Source organism: Anabrus simplex, chromosome 4, assembly GCF_040414725.1.
Source record: "Anabrus simplex isolate iqAnaSimp1 chromosome 4, ASM4041472v1, whole genome shotgun sequence".
Classification (NCBI taxonomy): Eukaryota; Metazoa; Arthropoda; class Insecta; order Orthoptera; family Tettigoniidae; genus Anabrus; species Anabrus simplex.
Genome location: NC_090268.1, coordinates 90,036,061 through 90,048,944, shown reverse-complemented (window position 1 = coordinate 90,048,944; position 12,884 = coordinate 90,036,061). Strand labels below are relative to the sequence as shown.

Sequence of the window (12,884 nt, the reverse complement as noted above, 5' to 3'; positions counted from 1 at the left end):
CCTCTCATATATCTTGTCCTCTGTATTTATTCCTTCATGTGCTTCAAATACTAGTTTTAAGCATTTCTAAAAACCTTTTGTTTACAGTTTGGACTTAGTTTATTTTTGCTTATTACAATTTGAACTTAAATCTAAATAAAACTATATTTCTAATAAATATATACAATAATTATATTTAACAAATTTAAATATTTTTTTCACTACACTAGTGAAAAATGAGGAATTTTTCAATATTTTATCAAAAAAATGCACTAAAAATATCCCCTAAGTCCAACACCTTATTTCCAGCTGCCAGACCCTGCGTCGAAACTTTTTTGAATCGCAGAGTGTCCTGTTCAAAAAAAAAAGAGAAAACAAAATACATTAGAAGAGGTACACATACATTCACCAGCAAAAGAACCAAAACACTATATTCCAGACAAAATTTAAATTACATTACAACAATATTCCAATGTATCAGAAGTTTCAGTACAATAAGTGATAAGAATTATCAATTGTTGTGACTATCGCCAACATAAATTTGAAATGTCAAAAGCTAGAGCTCTGCACGTTTTCAGCCCATTTTCACTGCCTCAGTCATGGGTGCTACAGCTGTGATAAGAACTCCTGTTCTGCCTGGAGCACAGCCCAAAGTTGAGCCAGTGTGTCTCTCAAGCCTATCCCAGACATGTTCTATTAAGTTTAGGTCAGGACTAGGAGCAGGCCACAGCATGTGCTCAAACGGCAACATGTGGGCGAGCATTTTCATGCATCACAATAAAGTTCTCACTGATGACAGGTGCAAGACACACCAAGTGATTCACTAAAATCTCCTGGATGTATCGTTGGGCTGTCGGACTTCCATTCTAAGCGAACACAAGCTCTGTGCATGCATCAGTGGTAATCCCATCAAAGAGCCTCCACTGAATGGTGTCCTTGCAGAGAATGTACAGAGTGAAATGTGTTCCCCGGACCTTTCCATACTCTGTCCCTTCCATCCGGTGCCCTCAAACGGAAACTGGAGTTATCCGTAAACAGCACTGAGCTCCATAGCCCAGTTTCAATGGGCATTGGAGAATTACATCAGAAACGCACGGCACTCACATGCAAGTAGAAGTCCTGTGGTGGGCATCTTGGACTTTAAATTCACTTCATACAACATCCTCCTTACTGTCCTTTCATTTATGTTCGTGCTCCATACTTGCTGCAAACTATTTTTGGCCTCCAGAAATGTTGTATGTCGATAATGAAGAACTTGCATTACGAGGAAGCGATCATAGTGCTTCTCTTACCCCTAGAACCAGGCCTCCTGGTGTAGATATTGTCCTCCTTGCAACTTTTAACAGTTCTGTACACGTTAGAAAAAGACGTGCCTATAATGCCTGATGCACAGCGTATACTGCGCCCATCCTCCACTAATGCCACAGCCCTTGCTGTGTTATCAGGTGAAAAGCAGTTATCATCTGACTTAGAAGCGAGACTAACTGCTGCAAACAAGCCGTTAAGTCCACAAAAATACGCGGCATGATAATTCCCAGCAATAAATCTTAAGACAGCCGTTCGTGGTTATTCTTGTCCAAAGGCAGGAAATGGCAATACTGGTATTGTGATTGTCACAATCAATTAATGTGCTGAAACTTCTCAAATATGCTAATTAAGTTATGATACATTGTTGTAATGTCATAACATTTAATTTATATAAGGCTTCAAAAGGACTAACATTAAATTTTGTCTGAAATATGTAGTGTTTTGCTTTCTTTTGCCGGTGAGCATAATAGAACATAAAAAGGGTGTAACATAACAAGACTCTCATTCACAAGATAGAGATGACTAATTTAAATTTGTTACCCATTGTTCAGAAAGGGACCCAAAGTCGGCAATGGAAATTTTGAACCAGAGCTGAACAAAAGTGTCTGTGGTGTAAAAATTGCATTTCTGTCTTGACTTCTTAACAAACTAAGTTACGCAGCAATTCAAGTCTTCACCACTTGTCATGAAAACTTTGTAGAATTCGTAAGAAAATTATGTAAATGAATGAAAATCCATAGCCTGTTTCCAGTCATTTGACTGGGTCAGGAATAGGAACTGTGCTGGCTGCCGAAGCCTGTCGCACTCCTCTCTCCTCTGGGGCAATGATTAATGACTGACAGATGAAATGAAATGATACTGGAGAGTGTTGCTGGAATGAAAGACGACAGGGAAAACATGAGTATCCAGAGAAAAGCCTGTCCTGCCTCTGCTTTGTCCAGCACAAATCTCACATGGAGTGACCGGGATTTGAACCACGGAACCCAGCGGTGAGAGGCCGGCGCGTTGCCGCCTGAGTCACGGAGGTTCTAAGTTAATTAGTGAAGGCTGTAATTGCATTTTTTCTCAAAATACAGTTTCTTAAAAGCAACAGTCAATAACTAATATCTTCTGAAGCACTGAACTTAGAAGCATGAACTCCTATTTAAAAATGTTCAGTATCTTACGCCAATTTCAGAACCACAAAAATGAAAAAATCCGATTTTAGGTCCCTTTCCGTGCAACATGTCACATTTATCAAACATGTACTAATACTGACCAAATTTTATCATAAACTTCCTCCCACACCATTACTTAAGTTCATCTGACAGTATGAAGATGGACCTAATGACCCTACTGTCGGACTTTTTTTTACGGACACTCCGGTTTAGGCGTTAATTACAAATGGACCAAAAGGCCTATTTCAAAACGAGTTACACCAATATTTTCCTTGTTTAATTCTACATTAGACAGTATAAGACAAATTGTTTTTGAAGTCCATTAATTATTTTTTTATTTATGGTTTAGTAAATATTGTCCAGGTTTTTGGTTTCTTCTCTAGGAACTGCTCACCTAAAAATACATACATGGGAAACTACTTGTCTGATGGTAATGAAATTTTTATGTTATAGCCACATGTATTCGTAATATTACAATTTTTTTTAAACCACCCCAAAAAGTGTCCTTATCAATTTTCTAAAGCAACATTTTCTCAGCCCAGGATAAACGTAGAACAAGAAACTTGGGTTTGTTTTGAAGCACTTGGTCGTAGTTATCAGAAACTACAACCACTGTAACCGTACAGTGTGATACTGAATTTATAAAGAGTAATATTGATGGGAAGTTGTGTGTGCGCTGGACTATACGATTAACAGCAGGCGGGCTGATGAAACTGGGTATAGGGTTGCCGCATACATTAGCCCCGAGTAACTGTGAAATGGAATGCCCTGACATTGGTTTGTCCACACATGTTATTTTTCAGTCTGCCTATGTTCTGCATGTTGGCCACGTCACTTCAAGATGCCTCCGAGATCACCTTTGTCAGAGGGCAAACTTGCAATGGTTTTTGTCACAGGTGAACAATGTAGTGGAAGTGGAAAGTGTTTGTTGACGACTTTAAAAGTAAAGAATGGGAAAATGTTTTATTTATAACGACCTAACCTGTACAGTGTAATATTTCATAACATGTGGTATTTGTAAATAGTAGAATTCAGTTCTATATTTACTAGAAGTATCCAGAAAGTTGTTACATGAATTTTTGAACAGGGTGTGTTGCCTTTTGTTGGTTATGTATTCTAGAATCTATTTTCTGACTATTCTGGAAATCGAAGATTCGCGATCGTGCGTATTCGAGAAATTTATAGTTCGGGACTGAGGTAGGAATTGTGATTGGTGAATCTAGGTGGCGATAGGCGGACTCATGCATTCTGATTGGCTACTCCAAGGCCAGGGTTTACCTTTATAAAGAGAGCAAGGCAGCTTTCGTAATTGATCTCGTCGGTCTTACTCTGACTAGTCGGCCTTGGTCCGTCTGTGGTCTGTGAGCAGCCTATCTGGCTGTCCAAAGTTTTGACGTCGCCTCGCTAACAGAATGGGCCACCACCGGGTAAGCACTCTTGAATTCCGTTCCGGCTAAAATTTCCGTAAGGTTCGGTTGCTATTTCGTATAGGAGTCTGCCCAAGCCTCACCTAGATTCACCAAATTAATTGTTTATGACGCCTTAGCTTTTCAACTGGGCTTGCCTGGTTGTTTTCGAGGCATTCCCCGTTCCTTGTTTCGATAAATATGTAAATTGTAGTTTAATATATTTACCTTGGGGTTTTGCCTCTGGTAGTTCAGTGTCACTTGATGTACGCAAGAGTTTTGGAGAGTACGCTTACTTCACTGTAAATTGTAATCATGTTTTACGTTTCTTTTGACCTACTAAATTGCATTGTACAACGGGATTTGTAACTAGATGTATAGTTTGTTTGGAATTTTGAACTTGTAGGAAGGTATTATCAAAGAACCTCTAAGTTATGTGTATCACAGAACATATAGTTCGTAAGTTGCAAGTTGGCGGAAATTGTTCTGAATTCTATTGTAAAAATCCATTTGTAAATAATATTTTTCGAAATTAAGGATCACAGTTGATTATATCTGAATCTGCAATCTAAGCCATGTCCATGCCCTCGGTAGGTCTTAGGCCCTTCCCACCTTCCCGGTTTAGTGTCCACTAGTTGGCCCTACTGGTATTTACAAAGTTGTTGTCGGCGGAGAACCGCGTAGTTTCAGCTAATGTTTCTCTGAGTGTGTAGTGTTTTTGGTACTGTGTTTAGTGTTTGTTTATTGCAAGCGCCGTAGTAATTAGTGTAACCGCTGTAGTAAAGGTTACAGTTTTGAGTGCTATTTGTTTCCTTCAAAGTGAGGGGGGAAAAGTATGGTACACAAGTTCCCTGTGTACCAGAAAGTGGCAGATTATCTTGGATTATCGCTGTTGTCAGTGAAGAGAGTAGAAACCGCTTCAAAGGAGAATGATAGAAATATAATATCCAGATCAAGAAAGAAGCAGTGTTTGAGGCCGGGGTGTTCGAAAATCCAACTCAATGATTTTACCTTGGCCACAATACGAAGAAATATATGCGACTTTTACATGAATAAGGCATTCCCCAAAATTAAAAGCCTACACCTGAAACTGTTGGAATAAATGGGGGATTTTACTGATATGTCAATTTCTACGCTTTTCAAACTCTGCAAACAATGTAAGAAAACACACTAAGAAAATTGAAGACTACCGCTGGGAGAAAGATGGACTGTCTGAAAATGTCCCTCATTTCGAACCAGTCATAATCAACACAAATGACAACAGTTTCGATTCACTGAAACATAGTGATTTTTCAGATGAAGAATATTGACAGAATTAAATATTGTAAAGAGTAATCTAAATAATCCTTGTAAAAACTCTACAGCGTGACATTTCTAAATTAGGAATCCAATCATTTTTATACCTGCAATTGAACACCCAAAGTGCTTATGAGAAAAGTTGATGGGAAATGGAATTTGTATGAGGAAATAAAGTCAAAGTTGAAAGTAAACAAAAAGCTGCGTTTGTTGCGCGCAGTGTTTACTGCTGAATGCGGCAAAGCTTTACCCGATTTCACCACCCTGCGTGCTATTATTCGCACAGTCCAGCGCACACACAACTTCCCATACATATCCATCATCATCATCATCATCAACAATGTCCCACTCCAGTCGCCAGGTGTGGTTTCCCATAAATATTACTCTTCATAAATTCAGTATCACACTGTACGGTTACAGTGGTTATAGTTTCTGATAATCACGACTGAGTGCTTCAAAACAAGCCCATGTTTCTTGTTCTAAGCTTATCCTGGGCTGAGAAAATGTTGCTTTAGAAATATGATAGGAACTCTTTTTGGGGTGGTTGAAAATAATTGTAACTTGAGTATTACACTATGAATACATATGGCTATAACATACAAAAATTTAATTTCCATCAGACAAATAGTTTTCCATGTATATATTTTTTAAGTGAGCAGTTCCTATAGAAGAAGCCAAAAACTAGGACAATATTTACTACAACCACAAATGAAAACTAATTAACGAACTTCAAAAACAATTTGCCTTGTATACTCTAAAGCAGAATTAAACAAAGAAAATATTGGTATAACTCATTTTGCAATAGGCTTATCAGTTCGTTAGTAATTAAAGCCTAAAATCGAGTGTCCATATTAAAAAAACCAACAGTATGCAAAGCAGGCAAGTAAATTACCTTTCGAGTTAGCAGAGTACACATTTAAAGTAAAGTTTGACAGTATTAAACAACTCTGGCATAACTATGCACACACTGCACTGATATTTAAAAAGAAAGTGTTTGTTTACTGTTTAAAAGAATACCAATCTGTAATATGATTTAGATAGAAAGCATAAAATACTGTATGCCAATGAATTTTGCAAAACTGAAGAGCTATGTTTAGATTCTCAAAGATATCCATAAAACTTGAGAGAAAAAGCCAAAAAGATTTATGTAAATTTGATGAAAGGAACATGAACAGTCATTCTTCACGTGACAAGCATGACTCTTAGTGTCATCAGTAGTTCAATTTTTTTTGGGTGAAACTGATGACTGGGTTTTCCTTTTAACTTGAGGAGTGTGGTGAAATGTTATGACAATGCTTCACCTTTTTAGACAAACAAGACGCATCTGCACTTAGACTGTTCTTAGGAATTTTGTAAGTTTTCAAAGTTCCTGTCTGAGAATCCTTACTTACAATTTAGCTCCTGAATAAAGTAACCAAAGAGTCCCACTGCAGCAGAATCCTATCTAAAGACCTTCTTAGTGATAACCATAGAGTAGTCACATGCTTCAGAATTTTCCTGATCTCTGTGTTGTGTAAAGTCTGAAATTCTCTGAACTTTTCTTTGCTCTTTACACTCCTTTCCAGATAGTGAAAATATATCAATTACACTTTCATCTATATTTACACACAAGCACGCCTGTGACAAGAGCAGCCTACAATGATTATGTTACAATTTTCCCGCTTCAAACATCCTGCCACACCATTCTTTAATCCTACCATTACTGGAGCATTACCAGCACCAAGAGCTAGGCAGTTTATTAATGGAATGTGGAATTCCTGAAAAGTCGAGAGCAAAAGATTGGCAATGTTAGCTCCAGTACCATCCCCTTATAAATTAGGCACAGAGAGTAGACAACTCTGAATTTCACTGAGTTCAAGCCTAAAAAATCTTACAACAATAGGATATATTTTCAAGTTGCTTTTATTACTACCATCAGTAGCAACAGAAAATGCATTCACCTGCAAATGTGATACAATTTTCGCCCTTTCTTCCATGCACATTATTTCTGTAATTATAGCCGCTGTTTTCATTCTAGCACACCCATATCATTTAGCAATTTCCAAATGAGGAAACATTTTGCAAAACAAAAGGCCACGCGTGGTCAGCACAATTTACAGGCAGGTTATGTTCTACGATAAATGATGCAAATAAAGCCTCGGCATTCGTTACAGGATTTAAATCTTGGTTTTTACATGAAAAATTCAGTTTCTGGTTTCTTTCTACACACTGGACACTCTCCTTGTGTTTTTTTTCATTTGCACATGTTTGGGTATATGGCACTTCCTGCCATGCAAATTGAAAAATCACACCTACATACAGTACCAGAATATGAATGTTGGTCCCTTCCTGGATCCACTGAAACACGGAAACTCTTCCCTATAAGCACTTTTAAACACGGCATCATATTTCTTTTTTGACATTTTGGCCAAAACAAATATTAAGACATACAACCAAAAAGCAGAACCTTGTGATGTAACACGAGCACCTATATAGGTCCTGCTGCGGGTAGACGTCTATGGCATGTTGCTTCTGAGGTTAGGTTACTCGCTTGCGACTTCCACTTCCTATTATTAAGCATTTGAGTATTTGACTGTATTATAGACCAAAGAGGAGCACATGGCTGGCCACTGTGCCCCGTACTGCCATCCGGTTGTGATTATTAGAACTACTATCGACCAGCCATACTCAGCCATATATCGATAAAATGAGAAAACGTGCAGGAGTTTAAAATAATACAAAAATGCCTGAAACTGCTCTGAAAATCAGGGGATTGATCCTGGTGATCAGGAGATCGGGAAGACCAATGAAAAATCGCGAGTCTCCCGCTTAAATCGGGAGAGTTGGCACATCTGATGGTCTTATGAAAAAGGCCCAACTTCACACTGTCTGATGCGGCATGCAAAACAGCGCACGCTGTTCTTACTTATATCTCAAAAAGTAATTGTCCGATTTTGAAAATACTCACATATTTGAACTTGTACGCAGATGAACTTTTAAACCAGCTGTATAAATTTGTGCCATTCCATTTAAAAATATGGAGTTAGTATCAATATCTCAGTTGTTAATCACCCCATGAGACTAAGTAGCACGTTATTTTACAAGACCCTGCATACCATTTACGAATATGAAAACAGAATGCTGATATCTTTAATGGTTTAGAAGTTATTTGCGTGTAACATGTTAGGTGAATAACTCTGTATATATGTAAGTACAGTATGCGACACATCATTCTGATTCTGACTCTCAATTGACACTGGTGATTATATTCTATTCTATTGTTCTTCAGTATCCATTACGGAGTAAATAATCTATAATTACAGATGCTTACTAGTTCCGGGTGGGCAGTCTGTGGAAGATGCCAATGAGTGTTAATTTGTTGGTCAAACTCTGTTTTATCCTTCTAAGAGAGAATGTACAGTGTGTGCAATCTTGAGTGGACATGTTGACGTACCCAGAACTAATTCTTGCTAGAGGAAATTAACGGCCGAGTATGCATTACTTCATCTTGGAGAAACATGAGGGGCCACATTAATCCTTAACTAGAGTTGTGCGGTCCCGGGGACCGCGCTACCTTTTACATCCCTAATTCTAGAAATACTATCAGCCTTGGAGATCTGTGTATCTTAGCAGCTTCTCACTCTCAGTCTATTGCCAGTCACCATGGTAGTCAGTATTGGAGGTGCTGTGTTGTCTATCGTATTGTTAAAGCGACGTCCAGGGGACCAAACGACTGTGAGTGTGTAAGTTAGTGACAGACTGAGCATTTTTTGCGTTCGTTGTGTTTATTTGTTTTCCATATTTATGTTGATGACAGTAACAGGTGAACTATTTTAGGTGACCCTGACCCATCGTATGTGAATACGAACGATCCAAATTTTGATAAATTTTGTTGTTGTTGCAAATTATCAATGACCTAAGAAGTGAGGTATCCGACTAAGAAATTTCTGAGGAAAAGGATGGTGATTCTATACATAGCAAACATGACTCACACAAGTGTGTTTCAGACGACAGTGAAAGTGGGGAAGAGATAGCGAAAATGATGAGGAACATGATATGAAATATTTTTATGGCAGAAATAGATTCAAAAATATTTAGAATTCCAGCTCACAGTATAATGAGAATCCAAGCACTTTGCCCTGATCTAAGAAGACATACTCAAGTCGACTCACTCGTTTTATGGGGCTATACTTTCAGTAATTACATGCTGAATGAAATACCTATGTGGACAACTATAAAGCTAGAAGACAGTTGAAGAAAATACTTGGGAAAGGAACTGATGGAGCAGGAGACTTCCCCAAGACGAGAGGAAGTATGTTGTTCCTACTCAGCTTGTCCTGACGATGTGCAAGCCGATAGCAGGTAGTAACCGAAAAGACAACCGGTATGTTGCAATCAAACTTGCGGATGTGCTGCGGAAGAATTGTCTGACTGTAGTGGAGACCGTAAAAAATGAACTGTACGGAAATTTCTGCATCTTTCTTGTTGTCACATAAGTATAAAGTTGGAACAACGTTGTATGCAACCAAAAAGAACATTATGCTACTTTCCTACGTGCCTAAAAAGGAAAGAGTGGTGATTCTCATGTCAACAATGCATCTCCCCAGAGAAGAAAACATGGAAACTTAAATAATAGCCCGCTATAATAACTGAAAAGGTGGTTTTGATACTGTAGATGATGAGAGTGCCAAATACTTTTCAAGCTGTCATACACAGCGCTGGCTGATGGCTGTATCCTTCATATGAGGGTTATCAACGCACACAGTAAAAAAGACATTTCTGCAGCGGACAAGGAAAAAGAACGTGTTAAGCGAGAAAGCATACTAATGAATATATGAGTAAAAACTATCCAACAGGGCTATGGAAACAATAGATATGATTTTTTCTGATGTAAGGGCATTTTTAGTCGTGTATCTGTGGGTACAGTGAAAAGTATAGGCTTATCTACCATTTCTAAAGATGAGAGGAAAGTATTAAAAGGTGTGAAAAACATGAGAGAACAAATATGAATATCTTTTCTGCTGGAGATTATAAAATAATAAGTACCGGTATACTGAAAGGTGTGAAAAACACTAGACAACAAATATGAAAACATGCACAAGGGCCAACAAAAATACTGTATTATTGCAGATCACATTCTTTCTAAAACAAATGTGAGTAAAAGCCTTTCATTTTGGAGCAGTGGGTTATTAAACATTATTTTCTGGTCACACTCTTAGACAATGAATTAGAGGTTACATATTCGACCATGTGCAACTGCGAGAAATGACTTTGGCTGCCATATCTGAATCGAACAAAACTTCAAGCAACTTCAGTGATCGAGTCGAAACTTGAAGTGCGAGTTTCAACATCTGCGACCTCTGCGCGCTTATGCCAGTCCACTTTCTGACAGATTTTAATTTTGTCTTCATTAATAAGGAATTTCACATTTTCCGTATCCATAACTAGGCTATCACAAGACAAATATGCACCACGCTAGTTAATTTCACGCGATTATGTTCCTAATCCAGATATAGGCTACCATATCACGCGACAAATATTAGCTACATTTCACTGTACCACTCAACAAAAAATACATTTCTACCTTCTGAATGGAATACGAAATACAAGCACAAACAGGCTCACTCTGCTATTCAGCAATCTTGCTGCTAACCGGCAAGCACAACTGAACACTCCTGAGGCTAACGGCTTGCTCCCCAAAAGTGCTACTTATCCTTTGAAGTTCAGGAAGGCCTTTCCGCGTAATCACACAATTGTGGTGACGGTTCTTACCTGAGTTGGAAATCACTTTTCTTTCAGAAGGGATGACAAATTCAAGAACATTTTCAGTTCTAGGAAAAATGTGATCATACTAAGCGGTAATAGCAAAAATTCGTGACGTGATAAGTCAGGTTTTTTTATATAGTTTTAATACGATGAGAACCGGGACTTCGAATTTAGGACTTGCTAAGCAGGATAACATGTTAATGAGGAACGCACTAACGAGATCTCACCGTCCTTCAATGAAAGAACTGTACTCAGCAGAAAAACTCTCGTGAAACAACTGATTAAATCTACACTGCGAAAAAGAGTAAGGAACAAACGCCTTCCACAAGAACTGCGATTTTCTGTCGATCAAGTTGTAGGTGCCAAAGTACATCTCCATGAAGAACTTAGCCAGGAGGACAAACTGCCGAGAGATGCAAGGAAGACATGTCAAATGTGTCAATCACAAAGAAAGAAGAAAACAAGCTCTTTGTGTCGCAAGTGCAAAGTTCCAAATTGTATGGAATGTTCAAATACAATATTTCTGAAGTGCGAGCAATGTGATGCTGAATATGGTCAATTTGAGTAGTGCAGATTTTTTCTGTGTAATTTATTATAAAGAACACTTATCAATTTTAACATAACATTAAATTTATTTAAGTTTTACAGGAAGGATATACCTTCAGTTATTTTGATTTGTGTCCGTATGTGCAAATTTTTATGTGAATTTTGAGTGTAACATGAACAAATTACTTTCACAACGGTGAAACTAAATTTTGTAAACCTGATGCAATTTATAGTTTATTAAGGAATAAATATGTAGTACAATGCGCAAAACATTGTGTTGGAAGATGATTTTTACATATTTTACCCACCTTACAAATGCAGTCCTGTTGTAGTTGTATGCAAACTAATGACGACTGCGGTTGAGGCTTAACCTGTGTTGGAAGCTAGGATGACTCAAGACATCGACAAAGAGGTGGTGTGTAAATAAGGCTAGACATGGCCTTCACAAAGAAGGGTGCATCCATACGTAAAGAAGGTCGTATTTATCTTTACTAGATAAGGTTTTCTTTTGCAACATCAGGCAGTGCAGATGGACTATTACCTGGAGGTATGTCATATAGAATGTATATAGCGAAACTAATTGTATCGTATCTCACTGGTGACTACTGGTGAGTTGTAGATGTTTGTATGTTTGAGTATATGTAAAGGGCAAAGACCAGTTGGGTCTCATCACGTCATGATCATTGTAGGTGTTGTTGTTGTTTCTCTGGAGTAACGGTCATTAGTGAAAATTTTGGTAAGTGTTGCTTATTGGTAAAGTAAAGAAAAGCTGGCATGCTACCCAAATTCAATTTCTGGGGTATATAGTAGCAGGTAAGATATGAAGTAAGTTTGCAGCCTCATCAGCCTGATGACTGTCGCCTAGGGAGAAGGAGTTCATTCACGCTCTACACAGTCAATTATTCCTGTAATTCTCTTGCAGGTGATGCCCAACTTCGTTATTTATATTATAACCCAGTTACCATTTATTAATTTCATGTTTCTATTTCGCCAAGTTGTTACAAGGACTTGAAGTTAAGACGTATAAAGTGTTTTTTAAGAATATTTTGCAAATATTAGATGGCAAGATTACCAGAATTCTTTTGCAAAATGTTATGCAACAGACCCACCCATGGTTAAGAGACACATGCCCTGCTAAAATAAGACATGAATGGAAAAGACGGTTGAAGTAGAGAACTTCATAAAATGCTTTCCAACATATCAGAGCCATTATGCACAAATTAATAAAGTGTGGATTGGAAGTATTTGTGACTGGACCTTAGTCTGGAGAAGTTATATAATTTATATCAAGCTGAGCTTGTACTACATTTTTGGTAATATTTTTAATACACAATTTAATCGGTCATTTCGTCTCCCTGTAAGTGATTCCTGTCGAAAATGTGACTTCTATAAAATCAACCTTGATGCAGCCAACACCACGGAAGAGAAGGCGAAATGGAGATGAAGA

At 37.9% G+C, this 12,884-nt stretch overlaps 1 long non-coding RNA gene across 1 annotated transcript in view; it reads right to left on the bottom strand.

Moving 5' to 3' along the window:
- Positions 1-23: 23 nt before the first annotated feature.
- The window catches only part of LOC137500403 (uncharacterized), a 65,584-nt gene continuing 52,723 nt past the window's right edge, over positions 24-12,884 (bottom strand). The window contains exon 5 of the long non-coding RNA XR_011018026.1: positions 24-331. This is a non-coding gene — a long non-coding RNA (uncharacterized lncRNA). The remainder of the gene's footprint in view (positions 332-12,884) is intronic.